This window comes from Rhinolophus sinicus, chromosome 14, assembly GCF_057876585.1.
Source record: "Rhinolophus sinicus isolate RSI-liver-muscle chromosome 14, RSI-T2T, whole genome shotgun sequence".
In the NCBI taxonomy this organism is placed as follows: domain Eukaryota; kingdom Metazoa; phylum Chordata; class Mammalia; order Chiroptera; family Rhinolophidae; genus Rhinolophus; species Rhinolophus sinicus.
In genome coordinates this window covers 139,545,159-139,561,553 of record NC_142514.1, presented here as the reverse complement: position 1 = coordinate 139,561,553, position 16,395 = coordinate 139,545,159, and the positions used below count along the sequence as shown (strand labels likewise).

At 40.0% G+C, this 16,395-nt stretch overlaps 1 pseudogene; it reads left to right on the top strand.

Moving 5' to 3' along the window:
• The first annotated feature begins 14,400 nt into the window (after nt 1–14,400).
• LOC109454044 (small ribosomal subunit protein eS6 pseudogene) lies at nt 14,401–15,762 on the top strand (annotated as a pseudogene).
• Nucleotides 15,763–16,395: the final 633 nt, after the last annotated feature.

Here is a 16,395-nt window from a genome sequence, read left to right as displayed (position 1 = left end):
CAACAGAATAAAGGCTATATATGACAAATTCACAGCTAATATACTCACAATGTTGAAAAACTGAAAGCTTTCCCTTTAAGATCAGGTACAAGATAAGGATGTCCACTATCTCCATTTCTATTCAACATACCCTGTTTCCCCCAAAATAAGACCTAGCCGGACAATCAGCTCTAATGCATCTTTTGGAGCAAAAATTAATATAAGACCCGGTTATATTATATTGTGTTATGTTATGTTATATTATATTATACCAGGTCTTATTTAATATAAGACCTGGTATAATATAACATAACATAATATAATACCAGTTCTTATATTAATTTTTGCTCCAAAAGACGCATTAGAGTTGATGGTCCAGCTAGGTCTTATTTTGGGGGAAACGCTGTAGTATTGAATGCCCTAACCACGGCAATCAGTCAAGAAAAGCATCCAAATAGGAAAAGAGAAGTAAAACTGTCACTATTTGCAGGTAACATGATTCTATAGAACAGACTCCACCAAAAAACTTAGAATAAGTGAATTCAGTAAAGTAAAAGGATACAAAATTAATATTCAGAAATCAGTTGCATTTTTATACAATGACAAATGTTCAAAAGGAGAAATTGAAAGAAAATCTCATTTACAATTTCATCAAAAATCATAAAATACCTAGGAATAAAGTTAACCAAAGAGGTGAAAGACCTGTATTCTGAAAACTGTAAGCCACTGAAGAAAGAAATTAAAGATACAAATAACTAGAAGGTTGTACTTTGCTCATGGATTGGGAGGATTGATATTGTTAAAATGTCCTTACTACTTAAAGCAATATACTGATTCAATGCAATCCCTATTAAATATCAATGGCAGTTTTCTCAGAGTTAGAACAATTAATCCTAGAATTTATATGGAACCACAACAGACTCCACATAGCCAAAGAAACCTTGAGAAAGAACAATCTGGGAGGTATCGTGCTCGTTGATTCCAGACTATACTACAAAGGTACAATAATCAAAACAGTATGGCACTGGCATAAAAACATATATAGATCAGTGGAATAGAACAGAGAGCTGCCGACAGAGCTGACTCCATCTTGAAGCTAATCCACCAGCTTAACTTCAGAATGAATGAACCTGGACATTTGATCCCCTCTCCTGTCCCTGAGTAGACTCTGGAATGGCTTCAGGCTAATCACAGAATTTCTATCGATCCTTCCTCTGGGGGAGGTGCCCTCGATGTTATCTATCTCTTAGCTTACTTTGGCGCCAGAGCCTCCCAGTATTTGTTCTCTTTGTTCCCCCGACTACCCATGCATTCCTTTCCTCGCTCATAGGTTCATTTCTGAGGGGGATAAAAGTGGATGAAAGGTGTGGAGAGCTGATCATCCTGTTGCCACCCAGGACTGTGTTTCTGTAAGTTCCCTATTAAATTCATTAACCAACAAGCTGGAGTTGTCTGCCTCGTTGTTTGGTCTTTCAGCTCCTTCAGCATTTGTGGGCTGCTCTGCACATGTGGCCATTCATGGAACAAGAACCCGGAAATAAATCTTCGCTTATATAGTCAATTAATCTACAAGGAAGGAGGCAAAAATACGCAGCAGGGTAAAGACAGTCCCTTCAATAAATGGTGTTGGGAAAAGTGGACAGATATGTGCAAAAAAAAAAAAGAAAGAAAGAAATTGGACCACTTTCTTACACCATATACAAAAATAAACTCAAAAATGGATTAAAAGCTTAAATGTAAGACCTGAAACCATAAGACTCCTAGAAGAGAACATAGACAGTAACTCTTTGACATCGCTCTTAGCAATATCTTTTTGGATATGTCTCCTTCCCTCCAAGGGAAACAAAAGAGAAAAATAAACAAATGGGACATCAAACTAAAGAGTTTCTGCACAGTGAAGGAAAACTATCAACAAAACAAAAAGACGATCTACTGAATTGGAGAACATATTTGCAAAAGATACATCCAATAAGGAGTTAATATGCAAAATATATAAGGAATTCATACAACTTAACACCACACAAAAAAAAAAGCCAATCCAATTAGAAAATAGGCAGAGGACATGAATAGACATTTCTCCAAAGAGGACATACAGATAGCCAATAGACATCTGAAAATATATTCAACATCACTAATCATCAGGGAAATACGAATCAAAACCACAATGAGATCACCTCACACCTGTCAGAATGGCTAACATAAAAAAAAAAAAAATTAAAAAAAAACTGCTGGTGAGGCTATGGAGAAAAGGGAAGCCTCACACTCTATTGAGATTGTAAATTGGTACAGCCAGAAAAGATATATGCACCCCTATGTTCACTGCAGCACCATTTACAATAGCCAAAATATGAAAGCATCCTAAATGTCCACCAATAGATGAATGGATAAGGAAGATGTATATGCAATAGAATATTACTCAGCAATAAAAAGGAATGAAATCTTGCCATTTGGGACAACATGGATGTAGAGAGCATTATACTAAGTGAAACAACTCAAAGAGAAATACCACTTATACGTGGAATCTAAAAAAAACAAATGTACAAACAAAACAGAAAGAAACCTATACATACAGAGAACAAGCTCATGGTTGCCAAAGGGGTGGGGGTGTGGGGATGGGTGAAAAGGAAAAAAATAATTTAAAAAAAAATTTTAAAAAAAGAGTGAGAGTGACAGCTGGTATTTTCTTTGATTTTGTATGCCGTATAAGTGAGTGTTTTTACCCAGTCATGCACAGTGTATCTTAGTTCAAGTAGTATTAAAATTAAAGTACTAATGAGATTAAAGAAAAATGTCATGGTTAAAATACGGCTGCTTAATTCTGGCAGCCAGTGTAGACAATTGCAGTATTTCCTTTGTCTTCCCCCATCAACACAGATTTCTTTAGCAGAAATGATCTGTTTTTAAAAAGTGATTTTAAAAGCTAGTAGTTCTTCTCTGAGACTCTCAATGATATGAGCCTCTGCTCACCTCCCTGAAATAAACGGGGGGGAGGGGGGACGGGGGGTGAGTGGAACAGTTCTATTCCTTTTCTATCTTTGTTTCTCTAAGAAGACATTAGTTATTACACAGGAGAGAGCTGAAGAGAAGGACCATATAAGGAAATGAAATCGTTTCCCCAGGACCTGAGTAGAATGCGTGCATAATAATGTATTTGCCAGAAACGTACTCTGTGTCAAGACTCGTTTTGGTAAACTTGTCTCCTTTCATTGGTTCCGGGATCTCAGTATGCTGTAATGTAGCTTTTTACCACCATGAAACATTCTGGAGCCACCTCGTTTTGTTGTGAGAAGGCAGTATTGCTTTCTGAGTTATTGCCCTGGCGGCTCTGTAAATTCGCCCATGCTGTCACCATGCCCTTTCTGAAGGGCACATTGTACCCAAATGACTGCATTTCGGATCGACTCTTGCCACTCCCTGCTGCATGACACTTCTCACCACTTGTATCTGTGTCCAGTTTTTTGTGTGTTCCTAAGTGTGGGCCACCCACAGATTGCCACCCAAGCTCTTTAGCCAGAGAAACTTGGCTAAACTTAACTCTAGACTTCACTGAACTCTAGACTTAACTCTAGACTTCAGTTCCATTTCAAATGCTAAATCTTGTCTGGCTCCCTCACACCTCTCCTCCTCTTTTCCTCATTTGCTATTGCCAGACTCCTTGTTTCTTGAGGCTTCACTTTGGTCTCTCCATCCCCCCCACCTTTTTTTTTTTTTTTTTTTTAATACTCAAAGTTCTTCATGGCTAGCCCTTTCTTAACTTCTTTCTTTGGTCTTTTAGGCTTTCTTTCTCAAGATTCTTATTTCATGTCTTTTACTGGAATGCTCTTGAATGGAAAAGCCACGTTGTTTAGTATCTGCTTTGGATCATTCAAATCCAGAGCATCAAGCAGTTGTTGAATGCTAGTTATGTTTAGTCCTGGATAAGATAATTTAGGGATTGCAAAAGCTCAGACGTTACCATTTTGGAATGACAAGACATACACAGTAAATAGCGTTATATAGCGGTTGAGACACTGCCTAGATGAGTAGTAGACGAGGGACTTAATAATTCAGAAAAGAACTGGGTATGGGCAAAATTTTATAGTCCTGTGCAAAGAACAACAAAGGATTTAAAACAAGACAGGCTGAGGGAGGTCCACCATTTTAGTGGATTTTCTTTCTCTGTTTGAATTTCACTTGCCTTTTACACAATCATCATGTAAGTAAACCATTTTTAAGTGAACTTTTAATGCAGTTATTTCTGTCCTCCCTTAAGGACGAGAATATTGACAATAAAGCAAGCTAGTAGCAAGGATTACTCCAAAGGGTACCATATAGGATATACATTGGCTCAGCATAAATTCAGTTTTATACACTCTCAACAATTTTGGCATATTGGGGGAGCAGCGTGCTTTGATAGAGACAACACGGGATTGGGAGGCAGATGGCTCTGGAGTCAAACCCTAAAGTCAGGTACTCATCCTCTGAGACCTCCACTTTCTTCATCGTTACAAGGATTGTTTTAGGCTTTAATAAAATACTGCACAGGCAGCCCCTATGTATTTTGACATATGTTAAACTAACCCAGAGCAGAATAACTCACATTTTTGAGCAACAACTATGTGCCAGGCACTGTTCCAAGTATGTTAGATGTATTAACTCTTAATCCTCATAGCAACTCTATGACATAAGTCCTTTTATTCCCATTTTACATAAGGAAACTGAGGCCGAGAAGTAACTTGTTCAAAGTCACAGAGTCAGCAAGCAACAGAGCCAGAGGGATAGAAATCTTGACAGTTTGGCTTCAGTGGCTGGAGTCTCACCACCGCGCTGTGCTGCTCTGGGCTGTGCATTAGTTCACACTTCCATATAATCCATGATGATTCATGTTCTCTTTTATAAGTGCAAGGACAGCTAGTTGTTCAGATCCCATATTGTCAGATTCGAAGGCGTCTTAATGTTTATCTAATTCAACCACTCATCGGCTGCTTGAGTCCCGTCTACAGCATCCCTGCCAAGTGGTCTTGAAATCTATAAACAAAGATTCAATTATGTCCAGTATACCATACTTACTAAATTATAAAGTTAGGTGAGTAGACTAATAAATGTTAAGAAGAATGTAAAGAGAGGCTAGAATAAAATAAAGTTTTCTGATTCATTTTATATCACCAGGAAACTCTTCTAAATTGAGCATAGTTTCCTAAGCAATCCATTTAATTGGTTTTATTTAAATCAAGAACAGTGTTTTTCCTTGAAAAAAAATTTGTTCAATGCTAGGCCTGGCCTTTGGCTTAACTTTTATAAGAAAATCAAGAGGAAATTTGGCATTTTTTCCCTATTTAAGCCACGCTGCAGGCTCATAAGACAAGGGATAAAAAGTTATGCCCTACCTTTATTGGTATGATGCTTTCACTTATCTTTTATCCCTGTGATAACCCATAAGGTTTTTCTCCCCACCATTTTGCAGAAACCAAGCCCAGGTTGTTTAGCCAGTATGCCCAACATCTCACAGTAAGAAAGTGAATCAGGGTTAGACTCTAGGTCTTCAGACTTCATATCGTGTCACTTTTCCACTGTATAGCAACCCCTAAGGAGAGAATCTGTTGGTACACTCACAAATGTGCCTTGATTGAATGCTTATAGATTTGCCCAATAACCATGGTGGCTGTTGTAAAAGATATCAGAGAAGCACATGACATGTTCTCTGCCCTCCAGGGACTGATAATCATATGCATATTTGTATATTTCAGAGTTTTGTTAAAAGTTTACTATGCGCCCAGCACTGTTGTGCTAGATGCTGGGGATACAAAGATGAATTTCTTCCCCTTGAGGAATTGACTGTCTAGTGAAGGGACATAGACAAACAATTATAATGTGCTATAATAATATTTATGAGTGTTTACCACAGGCTAAAATATGTACTAGATATTGAAATATGTTTTCTCTAATCCTCGCAACACTTTTCATTTACAAATGGAGATAGGGAGGTTCAGAGAGTTTAAATAATTTGCCCAATAAGTGGCAAAGGTGAGATGTGTATATTTTTAATAATGAATTTTTAATGAAAAATTGGAGGAACTAGAATACTGGAGTGGTTATGGAATGGAAAGGAGTAAAATTAATTACACCTTTCAAATTGTTGATTCTAGGTAGGGATGCTCTTGCCAGTGGTTCAGGCCACTGCATCTTCTGGTTATGGTTCCCTGCATCTATCTTTACATAAAGAAACCCACATGAGTGGACTATACATTTAGCTAGAGACTAAGGCTTTCTCTCCTCTGGCTGGTGTTCCAGCTGGCCTGGGGGGAGAGCCAGAATTTGAACTCTAGGCTTTCTGACTAGAGATGTGGGCCCACAAGTCAGTGTGGGCCCAGGGAAGGGTTGTCTGTGACAGCCTTAGGGATTAAGGATTCACAGAAGAGGTTGTGCTTAAACTGAGGTCTTAAGGAGTTTGCCAAATGGGAAAGGAGAGAGCATCCCAGGCAGAAGGAACAGGACATACAAGAAAGAGGCACAAGAAAAAGCATGGAATGCTTCGAGAGTTAGAAGCGGTTCCGTGAGAAGTAGAATAGTAGGTTATGAGGCCAAATAAGTAGTAGGTTTCTGCTAAGTCGTTTAGACTTCACTCCATAGGCAATAGGAAGCCATTGAGGAATTGAAACACATCAGATTTGGACATTCAAAAAATCACCCATTTTAGCCTGGAGAGAGAATTACTAGTATAAAGTATACCCTAAGTCCTCAAGAGTCAAATTGTTGCTGCATCTTGAGATAGAGCAAGCAGAAGAAAATAATATGAAGTTGGATTTAGTTCAGTTTTAGGCAAATGATCCCTTCAGATAGGAGAGAATTGGGAGTGACTTCAAATGTGGAATGTTTAGCCTTTTGCTGGGTCATCTCATGCTTGGAAATCCTCTGGCTCCTGCCTGAGCCATGGTCCTAGTAAACCATGGAGATGGGATTGGTTCCACGGTTCCACCAAGGATACATGGAGGCCATTCTCTGACGCACGCGTGCTCTCTTTCTCTCTTTCTCTCTCTCTCTCTGATTTAGATCTGGAACTGACTGCATCTCCCTGGAATTCTTTGGGCCAAAATGACCCATATTCCCAGACTGGTCGACTAAATTCATTGCAAGTCATGTTTATTGTACATGCCAGGTTCTTCCATATACTTTGTCACTTAGTCCTAACAATTTTGTGAGGCATAAATATCAGCCCAATTTTGTGAGTTAGAAAACTGTGTGGCAGAGAGGCTGCCCAGCTAAGCAGCACGTGGTAGAGCTGGGATTTGAGGGGCAGACTGTGAGTGTGCTGTCGTCATCCATTCTTCACGTGAGTTCTTTTCCAGTGGTGTGGGGTGCAGTGCAGTAAACAGCCTTGCATGTCGTAATGAGGGTGCCTCTCAGGCACTCACTGAACAGCCTATTTGGAACTATGCAGCAATATGCTTCTCCCCTAGCAATATGTTTTTTGCTACAAACCCCAAAGCTCATCCCTAAAATAAGGGAACAGCTGTCCTGAAGCTCCTAAGTAAAGCTCCTGTACCCTTACTTAAAATTGTGCATAGCTCACAGTATGAGTTAAGGGGCTTCCCAGCCTATAAAACATTAGAAGCAGCAGAGGAGCTAGAGACAGTCACTTCTTGGTTTTGTAGAAAGTACCTGAACTTCAGAGTTGGACAGACTGGAGCTCAGTGCACGTTTATTACCAGTGTGACTTCTAGAAAGTCACTTAACCTCTCCCAGCCTCAGTTCATGCACCTATAAGATGAAGGTAACATCTACCTCAAGACTACTGTACGGATTAGAGATAATAAATGAATTACCCAGTTCATGGTCAGTAAATGTAACTATTATGATTTTTAAAGCAGTGTTTTGGGCTTTGATCTTACCTATGTGAGATGAATGAGTTGTCATCCCTCATTTGTTTTTTTCCCCCAACTATTCTTTATTAGAGTGTCTACTTTGTTATAGACAACATATTGGACTATCAAAACTGATGTTATGATAAAGTGAGCAGAGAGTACTAACAGACCCAGTGTATCCGTGGGCACCCTTGTGAGTCTGCTCACCTGTCCAATCCACGACTCCCTTTCAGATGGGCTGCCATGTCATTCTGCATGCATTCTACACTCTATTTCAACCACATTTCTACTTGAAACAGAAGAAAGCCAGTGGTCTGAGTGGACATTTTATTTCCCCAACTATAGACATCAGAGGGCGCCTTTATAAATGAGAAAATAAACAGATCTCCAGCAGCGAAGAGGCCTCCCCCGTTCCCCAGTGATGTATGGGGTGCTCAGGCAATAGTCACGCCTGCAGTTTGAGCCCATCTGTTTTCTCTGTTCGCCTCCTGAGTACTGTCCCCTTGTGGTTTGCATCATTCCCAGAGGCTAGCCAACTCCAACCCTCCTCAATCCACTTGGTCAATAGCTGTCTTATTTAAACACACTCCCTCTCTCTTTGGGCGCCAGATGTGAAGTTTCAAGACAGCAAAGGCCAGGCTGGCTAATGCTGTGACACCTGCTTTAGCAGGCAAGCCAGTCAGCTGCTGCTTCTGATGATGTTGGCCCCTTTTCATGGACAGCATGAGGGTTTCACCCCACCAAACACACACACAGGCAGCTGAGGGAGCCTCATAAATTATGGTTTTGTTTGTTTACTCAGGGCAGGCAGCGTGGTGTAGTGGAAAGAGCCTTGCACTTTGAAGCAGAAAACATGGGTATGAGTCCTCACTGGTGATGTGATTTTGTCTTCAGAGCACCTCTTTCTCCATAGATACATAATATCTGAGATAGTGATAAGTGCTATTTGTTTATCTGCTTATGGCCATCTCCACCACAGTGTAAGTTCTAGGAGGGCAGGGGCTGTCTTGGCCATCATTCTATCTCCAGCACCTAGGACAGTACCTGGAACATAGTAGGGTTCTTAGAAAATATTTATGGAATGAATGAATGAATTCTAAAACTGCCTCTTCTACTCACTGACCATGTGATCATGGAAAAGTCATTTATTTTCTCTGGGCCTAGTTTTGTCAGTTGTAAAATGAAGGCATTAGATCTTTATCCCTGACACTCTACGACTGTAAAATTCATTCATTTAACAAACTACCTCACGACTCTGTTCTGGGCACTCTGCCATGCCCTGAAAATAGACAATGATAGACAAGTCAGAAACAGAACCTGCCCTCAGGCAGCTTTAAAAGGGAGAGGCAACCAAATAAATAATGGCATAAACAGGTAGGTAAGGACCATTGTGATGAGCCTTACAAAGGATCTGCAGAGGGCCCTGGGAGAGGACGTGATAGGAGGATCTCACCATGTTGGGAACTTTGTGGCTGTTGGTAGGATGTTGTCATTCTAAAGGCAAAGGGAAGTCAATGAAGACACCTGCTATCCTTATAGAGGGCTCACAAGTACAGTCACAAGGGAAAGCTGGAGCCCCTCCTTCCATGCCTGTCCACGGTAGATCACACAGATATTACCTCCTTTTGTAGTTGAGGAAATAGGCCCAGGGAGGTTGGGTGACTTACCCTGACCCCCGTCCACGTCGGTGGTGGAGCCTGACCTTTGAAATTTCAGTCCACTCCTCTCAACACTCCACCATATTACAGAGTTGAGAGCTTTTATCCTCTCAGATCCTCCAAATGCCTAAATTTTGGACCTGAATAACTTGTAATAAGAACTCTCATCTGAAAATTGGATGTCTCACAAGCAACTTTTAAGCAAGTCTGATAGAGAAATTTCTTCTAAGCATTATGCTTGCATTTTGGGTAACTACAACCAAATCTTTGATGTATTTTTAATTATCCTTAAGATAGCTTCCTAGAAATAGAATTATTCGGTCAAAGGATATAAATTTTTAAAAACTCTTGACACGTATTGCCAAATTGCCCTCCGTAAGATTGTACGTTTTGATGCTTATCATCAGGACATAAGAATTACTTTCTTACTGCTTCAAGTAACAGACCAATCTAATTTAACTTCAGCAAAACTGAATAAAGCTGAGTTTCCGGTATACTTATTTTGTTCAGTTGGGGACAGGAAATACAAGTAGGCTTTGACAATTTTAACTGAGGAAAGAGGGATAAGCTAAGACATAGTGCCCAAGGGAGGCAGAAAACTCCCTAAGGTCTCAGAGGAAGCCAAAGGGTGCCTCACACATGGTCTGGTCATTCATTCTCATGTGTGCAGTTGCTGCTCAGGACTTGGTATGTTTCCTGGAGATGTAAGCAGGGTTTATGAAGCTGATAGAACCCTGTGGATTGGGAGCCTTAAAAGTACTGAGAAGGAGGAAAATTCTTCCCCAGCAGAAGCTGGGTTGATGCCAAGAGTAGCAGTGAGTTATCACCATCCACAGAATCAAGAAGTATCAGGACTCGTCAGCTCAGCAAGCAGGGACGCAGACCCAACAGTCAGAGACCTTGGTGGCCGCCACCCTCACTTGGGCTGGTGGATGGGCCTGTATCTTTGTCTCCCACAGTGCCTTGCGCGGAGTAGGTGCTCTGCGTATGTTTCAGAGCCAAGTGAGTTTTCAGTAATTTGCTAATAATTCAATAAATATTGAATGTGCTGGGCAATGGAAATAGAATAAAAATTAGGACAACATCATTCATGCCCCCAAAGAGCTTACAATCTAGTGAGGGCTGACTGAAGTAAGAAGCAGTTGCAATATATTAAGAGAAGGGCTATGAGAAGAGAAGAACAGAAAACCATGAAAGGATATAACAGGGGCCCCAGACCCAGACGTGCCAAGTGTGGTTAGGCTAACAAGGCACCTTCCAATGAGGACAGAGACTGTATATGCCTGTTCGCTGCTGGATTCCAGCACCTGCTACATGACAGGTCCTTCATAAACATTTGATGAGTGAATGCACACAAGAATGAATGAATAAAGCGGTGTCTAAACTGGTAAGCCACGTTGAGGCTAGGAATAATGTTCCAAGCAGAGATAAAGGTAGAGGGAAGGATTGGACAGAGTAAGAAAGCAGTTTAATGTGGCGGAAGCAAAGTGAAGGAAGCTCAGAGTGGTGAGATTCCAGGCTGATGAGGTAAAAGGAGATCAGGCCATGGAGGGTCTTATAAGCCATATTAAGGAGTAGGAGCTTTTAAAGGGAAATGAAAAAAACCAAGGAAAGTTATTAAGCGAGTGATATAATTAGATGGTAGGAATAATAATAGTAGTTATTACATGTCAGCTATATACCAAAGACTTTACATGTAGTATCTCTTATTTTCAGAACAACCCTTCAAGGTATATATTATCCCGTTTTATAGAGAGTTTGGGGCTTATCTAAGGTCAAACAACACATCTGGGATTGAAACCCAGGCCTGTCTGACTCCTAAACCTGCGTATTCTTTCCACTTATCCCAATGCCCCCATTGTGCCAGATGCTTTCATTTTCATTCCTTGTTCTGGACAACAGCCTTCCCTTGGGCCTTGGCCACAGGGATGCCACCCATTAGCCAGGCATGTCTGTAGCTGGTTAGGACGACCCAAAGCCTACAGGCTGTGCCACTGTTGCTGAATTTTTGCTGAGTGGGATGGTGAGAGCTTGTGGCTTCAGGTATGATCCTTCACCTGACGGTGTTACTCTCTTGTTAGTCTTTTCAATCACATCTGCCAATACAGATCTTAACACACCGTAACGTAACGATCATTTGTGGAGCTTCTGCAAATGCTTCAGGCACTATCAGAAATTCATATATATTATTTCTTTTCATCTTAATGATATTTTGAAGTAGCTGTTGTGATTGACATGAAAAAACTGAGGCTAACAGAGGTTAAGTGACTTCCCTAAGATCACACAGTTGAAAAAATGATAGAGGGATTTCTGCTTCTGGTCATGCCGAGTAGCTGGTACTGAATTAGTCCCCCCACCACAAACAACTGCAAAACTGAATATAACATACGAAATCATTGTTTTCAGATATTAGACAACAGACAGAATAGGAACATGATCCATAATAGAAAGAAAATAAATACAATATGCCTCATTATCACACAATTTGGAGGCATTTTCTAGACCCTGAGGCAGGAAAGGGGAGGCCAGACAACATTTGCTAAGATGAGGAGACAAATCAGAGTTCATGGCCACCCAGGCAGCTGAAATTTGCAAGGCAGGGTTTCAGAGAGAATGGAGCTGCACAGAAAAGGAGCTCCAGAAATACGCAAAGGAGTCCCCTACACGTGCATAGGAGGACACTCCATAAGGTCAGGCAGGGAACTACTAGAGAACTGTGAGAAAAACAACTACCACTGCATACAGAGAAGGGAGATGTGTTTGTGTTCTAACTAGCCAAACAACAGAAATCTCATTGGGTACTCCAAGCATTCAGTACAGCTCTCAGAAAGGCCAAGCCTGAAGGGTAGGCTAATCTAGCCCTAAATATTTCAGATGTAACAAAACTTTAAAACCAGGCTCAAGCTCATCCACAAGTAAATTATCTGCCTGCCAAAACTCAGTACCTCACTAAGGAAGACAACAAAATCCAGATACCCAGCAATGTAGCATCCATAGTGTCCAGCATAAAATAAAATATTAGTAGACATGCAAAGAAGTAGAATAATGTGATTCATAACCAACAGAAAACAAAAACAGACCCATAAATGACATTAATGTTGGAATTAGCAGACAAGGAGCTTAAAATAGTTACTGTGTTTCCCCAAAAATAAGACCTAGCTGGACAATCAGCTCTCATGTGTCTTTTGGAGCAAAAATTAATATAAGACCCAGTCTTATTTTATTATAAGACCAGGTTTTATATAATATAATATAATATAATATAATATAATATAATATAATATAATATAAGATACCAGGTCTTATACCACACAAAAACCTATCCATGGATGTTACCTGAAATGTACAAAGAACTCTTAAAACTCAAAAAAGAAAGAAACAAACAACCCAATTTAAAAAAAAGGGCAAAAGACTTAGACACGTCACTAAAGAAGATACACTAAGTCCTCACTTAATGTTGTCAATAGGTTCTCGGAAATTGACTTTAAGCAAAATAACATACAACAAAACCAATATTGCCATGGGCTAATTGATATAAACAAGAGTTAAGTTCCTACAACACATTTTTGGCTACAAAAACATCACCAAACTTCTAACTAAAGACCAAAACACTTCTAACATTAAACATTGAAATAAATGTGAGCTACACATATATTTAAGAAAGATTAATAAAAACAAGTAAGATAATTATTTTCCAGCCCACTTATTCCAGTTCAAGGTTGTGGGTGGCTGGAGCCTGTCCCCGCAGTTCAGGGCACAAGGCAGAAACCACTCTGGACAGAGTACCCTTCCATTGCAGGGCACGCGCATGCACACACATACATATTCTCAGACAGAAACAATTTAGACACACCAATTAACCTCACATGCACATCTTTAGGATGTGGGAGGAAACCAGAATACCTAGAGAAAACCCATGCAGACATGGGGAGAATATGCAAACCCCACACAGACAATGGTCTCAGCCCGCAATTGAGTTTTTTTCCTCATCGACATTCTAATAAAAATGACGTTGAATAAAACGATGTTATTCAAGGAACTGCTATACACACATGGCAAACATATGAAAAGATGCTCCACATCATATGTTATCAGGGAATTACAAATTAAAACAACAAGTGAGATACCACTACACACCTATTAGAAAGGCCAAAATGCAAAACACCAACACCAAATGCTGGCAAGGATGTGGAGCATTAAGAACTCTCATTCATTGCTGGTGGGAATGCAAAATTATACAGCCACTTTGGAAGACAGCCTGGCAGTTTCTTATGAAACTAAACAATCTTACCATACGATCCAGTGATTGTGCTGTTTGATACTTATCCAAATGAGTTGAAAACTTACATCCACACACAAAAATCTTATGTCCACACAAAAACCTATACATGGATGTTTAGGGCAGCTTTATTCGTACATGAAGTAAAAGCTAACAGAACTGAAAAAAACAGACAAATCAATAATTTAGAAGCATATAGAATGATGAGGGCAGGACTTCTGGAATGGCAGAGTAAATGGCTCAGAAAAATCCTCTTAAAAAACAAAAATGTTAAAACAGGGCAAAATTGTCAAAAATAGCAGTGATCAAAGACTTACAGCAAATTGAGAAGCATTTGTTCATGAAAAACTACCGAATCTCCTGTAAGAAGAGTGGCAGACTGTGACATTATAGCCTGTGGCTGCTTCTAACCTTTCCCCCATGCCCCTCCCCGCCACCATCCTATTACCCCAGCCCAGTCACCATGGTAATTGTTCTACAGAGAAGGCAAGCTGTGAAAAATGGCAGCTTTGCTTCAGAAGGGGCTCACTTGATTTGAAGCAGACCTTGAACAATTCCATTCTCAGGGGCAATGAAAGAAACAGTAGCAACCTCAGTGATAAAAGAAAGAAAAAAAAATGGCCTCTTTTTCGTGGCGCCTCGGAGGCCGTCGGCTGCTTCAGGATGAAGCTGAACATCTCTTTCCCAGCCACTGGCTGCCAGAAACTCATTGAAGTGGATGATGAACGCAAACTTCGTACATTTTATGAGAAGCATATGGCCACAGAAGTTGCTGCTGATGCTCTGGGTGAAGAATGGAAGCGTTATGTGGTTCGATCAGTGATGGGAACAACAAATAAGGTTTCCCCATGAAGCAGGGTGTCTTGACCCATGGCCGTGTCCGCCTGCTCCTGAGTAAGGGGCATTCCTGTTATAGACCAAGGAGGACTGGAGAAAGAAAGCGCAAATCTGTTCGGGGTTGCATTGCGGATGCTCATCTGAGTGTTCTCAACTTGGTCATTGTAAAAAAAGGGGAGAAAGATATTCCTGGTCTTACTGATGCTACTGTGCCTCATCACCTGGGGCCCAAAAGAGCTAGCAGAATTTGCAAACTTTTCAATCTCTCTAAAGAAGATGATGTCCGCCAGTATGTTGTGAGAAAGCCCTAAACAAAGAAGGTAAGAAACCTAGAACCAAAGCACCCAAGATTCAACGTCTTGTTACTCCATGAGTCCTGCAACACAAACGTCGGCGTATTGCTCTAAAGAAACAGCGTACTAAGAAAAATAAGGAAGAGGCTGCAGAACATGCTAAACTTTTAGCCAAAGAGAATAAAGGAGGCCAAAGAAAAACGCCAGGAACAGATTGTCAAGAGACGCAGGCTGTCTTCTCTGAGAGCTTCTACCTCTAATGAGTCCAGTCAAAAATGAGATTTTCTAAGAGTAACAAATAAATAAGATCAGACATAAAAAACAAAAAAACAAAAACAAACAAACAAAAAAAACAGGAAGACCTGTTTGGGGCAAGCAGGGGACAGAAATTTAACAGGGATATACAGGGAATGAGACAGCCATAGTGGGCCTTCACAAACTCCCACATGATCAGGAAGAGACCAAAAAGTACCCTGTCTATTCACATATTCCTGGTGGAACTTGAAGCAATGCAGACAAGTAGAGGGAACATGAGAATGTCCAACAGAAAGTAAAAGCTGGGCCAGACTTGTAAACTGCTGGAATTTTGAATGTACTATCTAACCCCCACATTAGATTCATCACAGAGCCATTAAAGAAAGTGGAAGTATTATGGGCTCAGCATGTTTGAGCACAAACTCTGATCAATCATTGGCTGGCTACTTAGCAATGTTGACACAGAGGCAATCCCTAGGAAACAAGGCTTAAAAATAAAGAATAAAAGAAAAAAACAAAAAAAGAAAGACAGCAGTGGCTACAAACTGCAGACTCTACAGATTTAGTTCAGGCCAGTTACCAAACAAGCAAGAGCAACAACCCCTCAGGGGAAAATATCAGATATCAGAATTGCTAAAATATATTATTTAACAAAACCAAAAAACAAGATATTGCAAAGAAATGGTAAAGTGTGATCCATATTCAGGAAAAAAATCAGTTATTACAGTAATAGACAAGGCTTGAAATGCCTTATCAACCAATGTTGACATTTTACTCAATACTCAGAACACTATACTCAACAACTGCAGAAATCTGTCCTTATCAAGTGCTTCTGGACGATAAATCATATGTATATTTTACAAAATTCAACACCTAGTCTTGAAAAAAAAACCCCAACTTTCCAAAAACTATAAATAGAATAAATATCCTCAATCTGTAAAGCAGAACCTACAAAACCTATGCGAAATATGATACTTTTGGTGGAATACTGGCTTTCCCATTAAGCTTAAGAACAAGGTTATGATGTCTGCTATCATCAATTCATTCAAATTATTACTGGAGGTTCCATCCAATACAATAAGATTAAAAAACAAAAAAAAAAAAAAAGGTGAGTCCAAGGCATATAAATCGAAAATAAAGAAGTAAAATTGTCTTTATTTTCAAAGAATATGATCATGTACATAGAAAAACTTAAAGTTACAGAAAAAAACCTACTAACACTAATAAGTGAATTTAGTAAAGTGACAGGATAC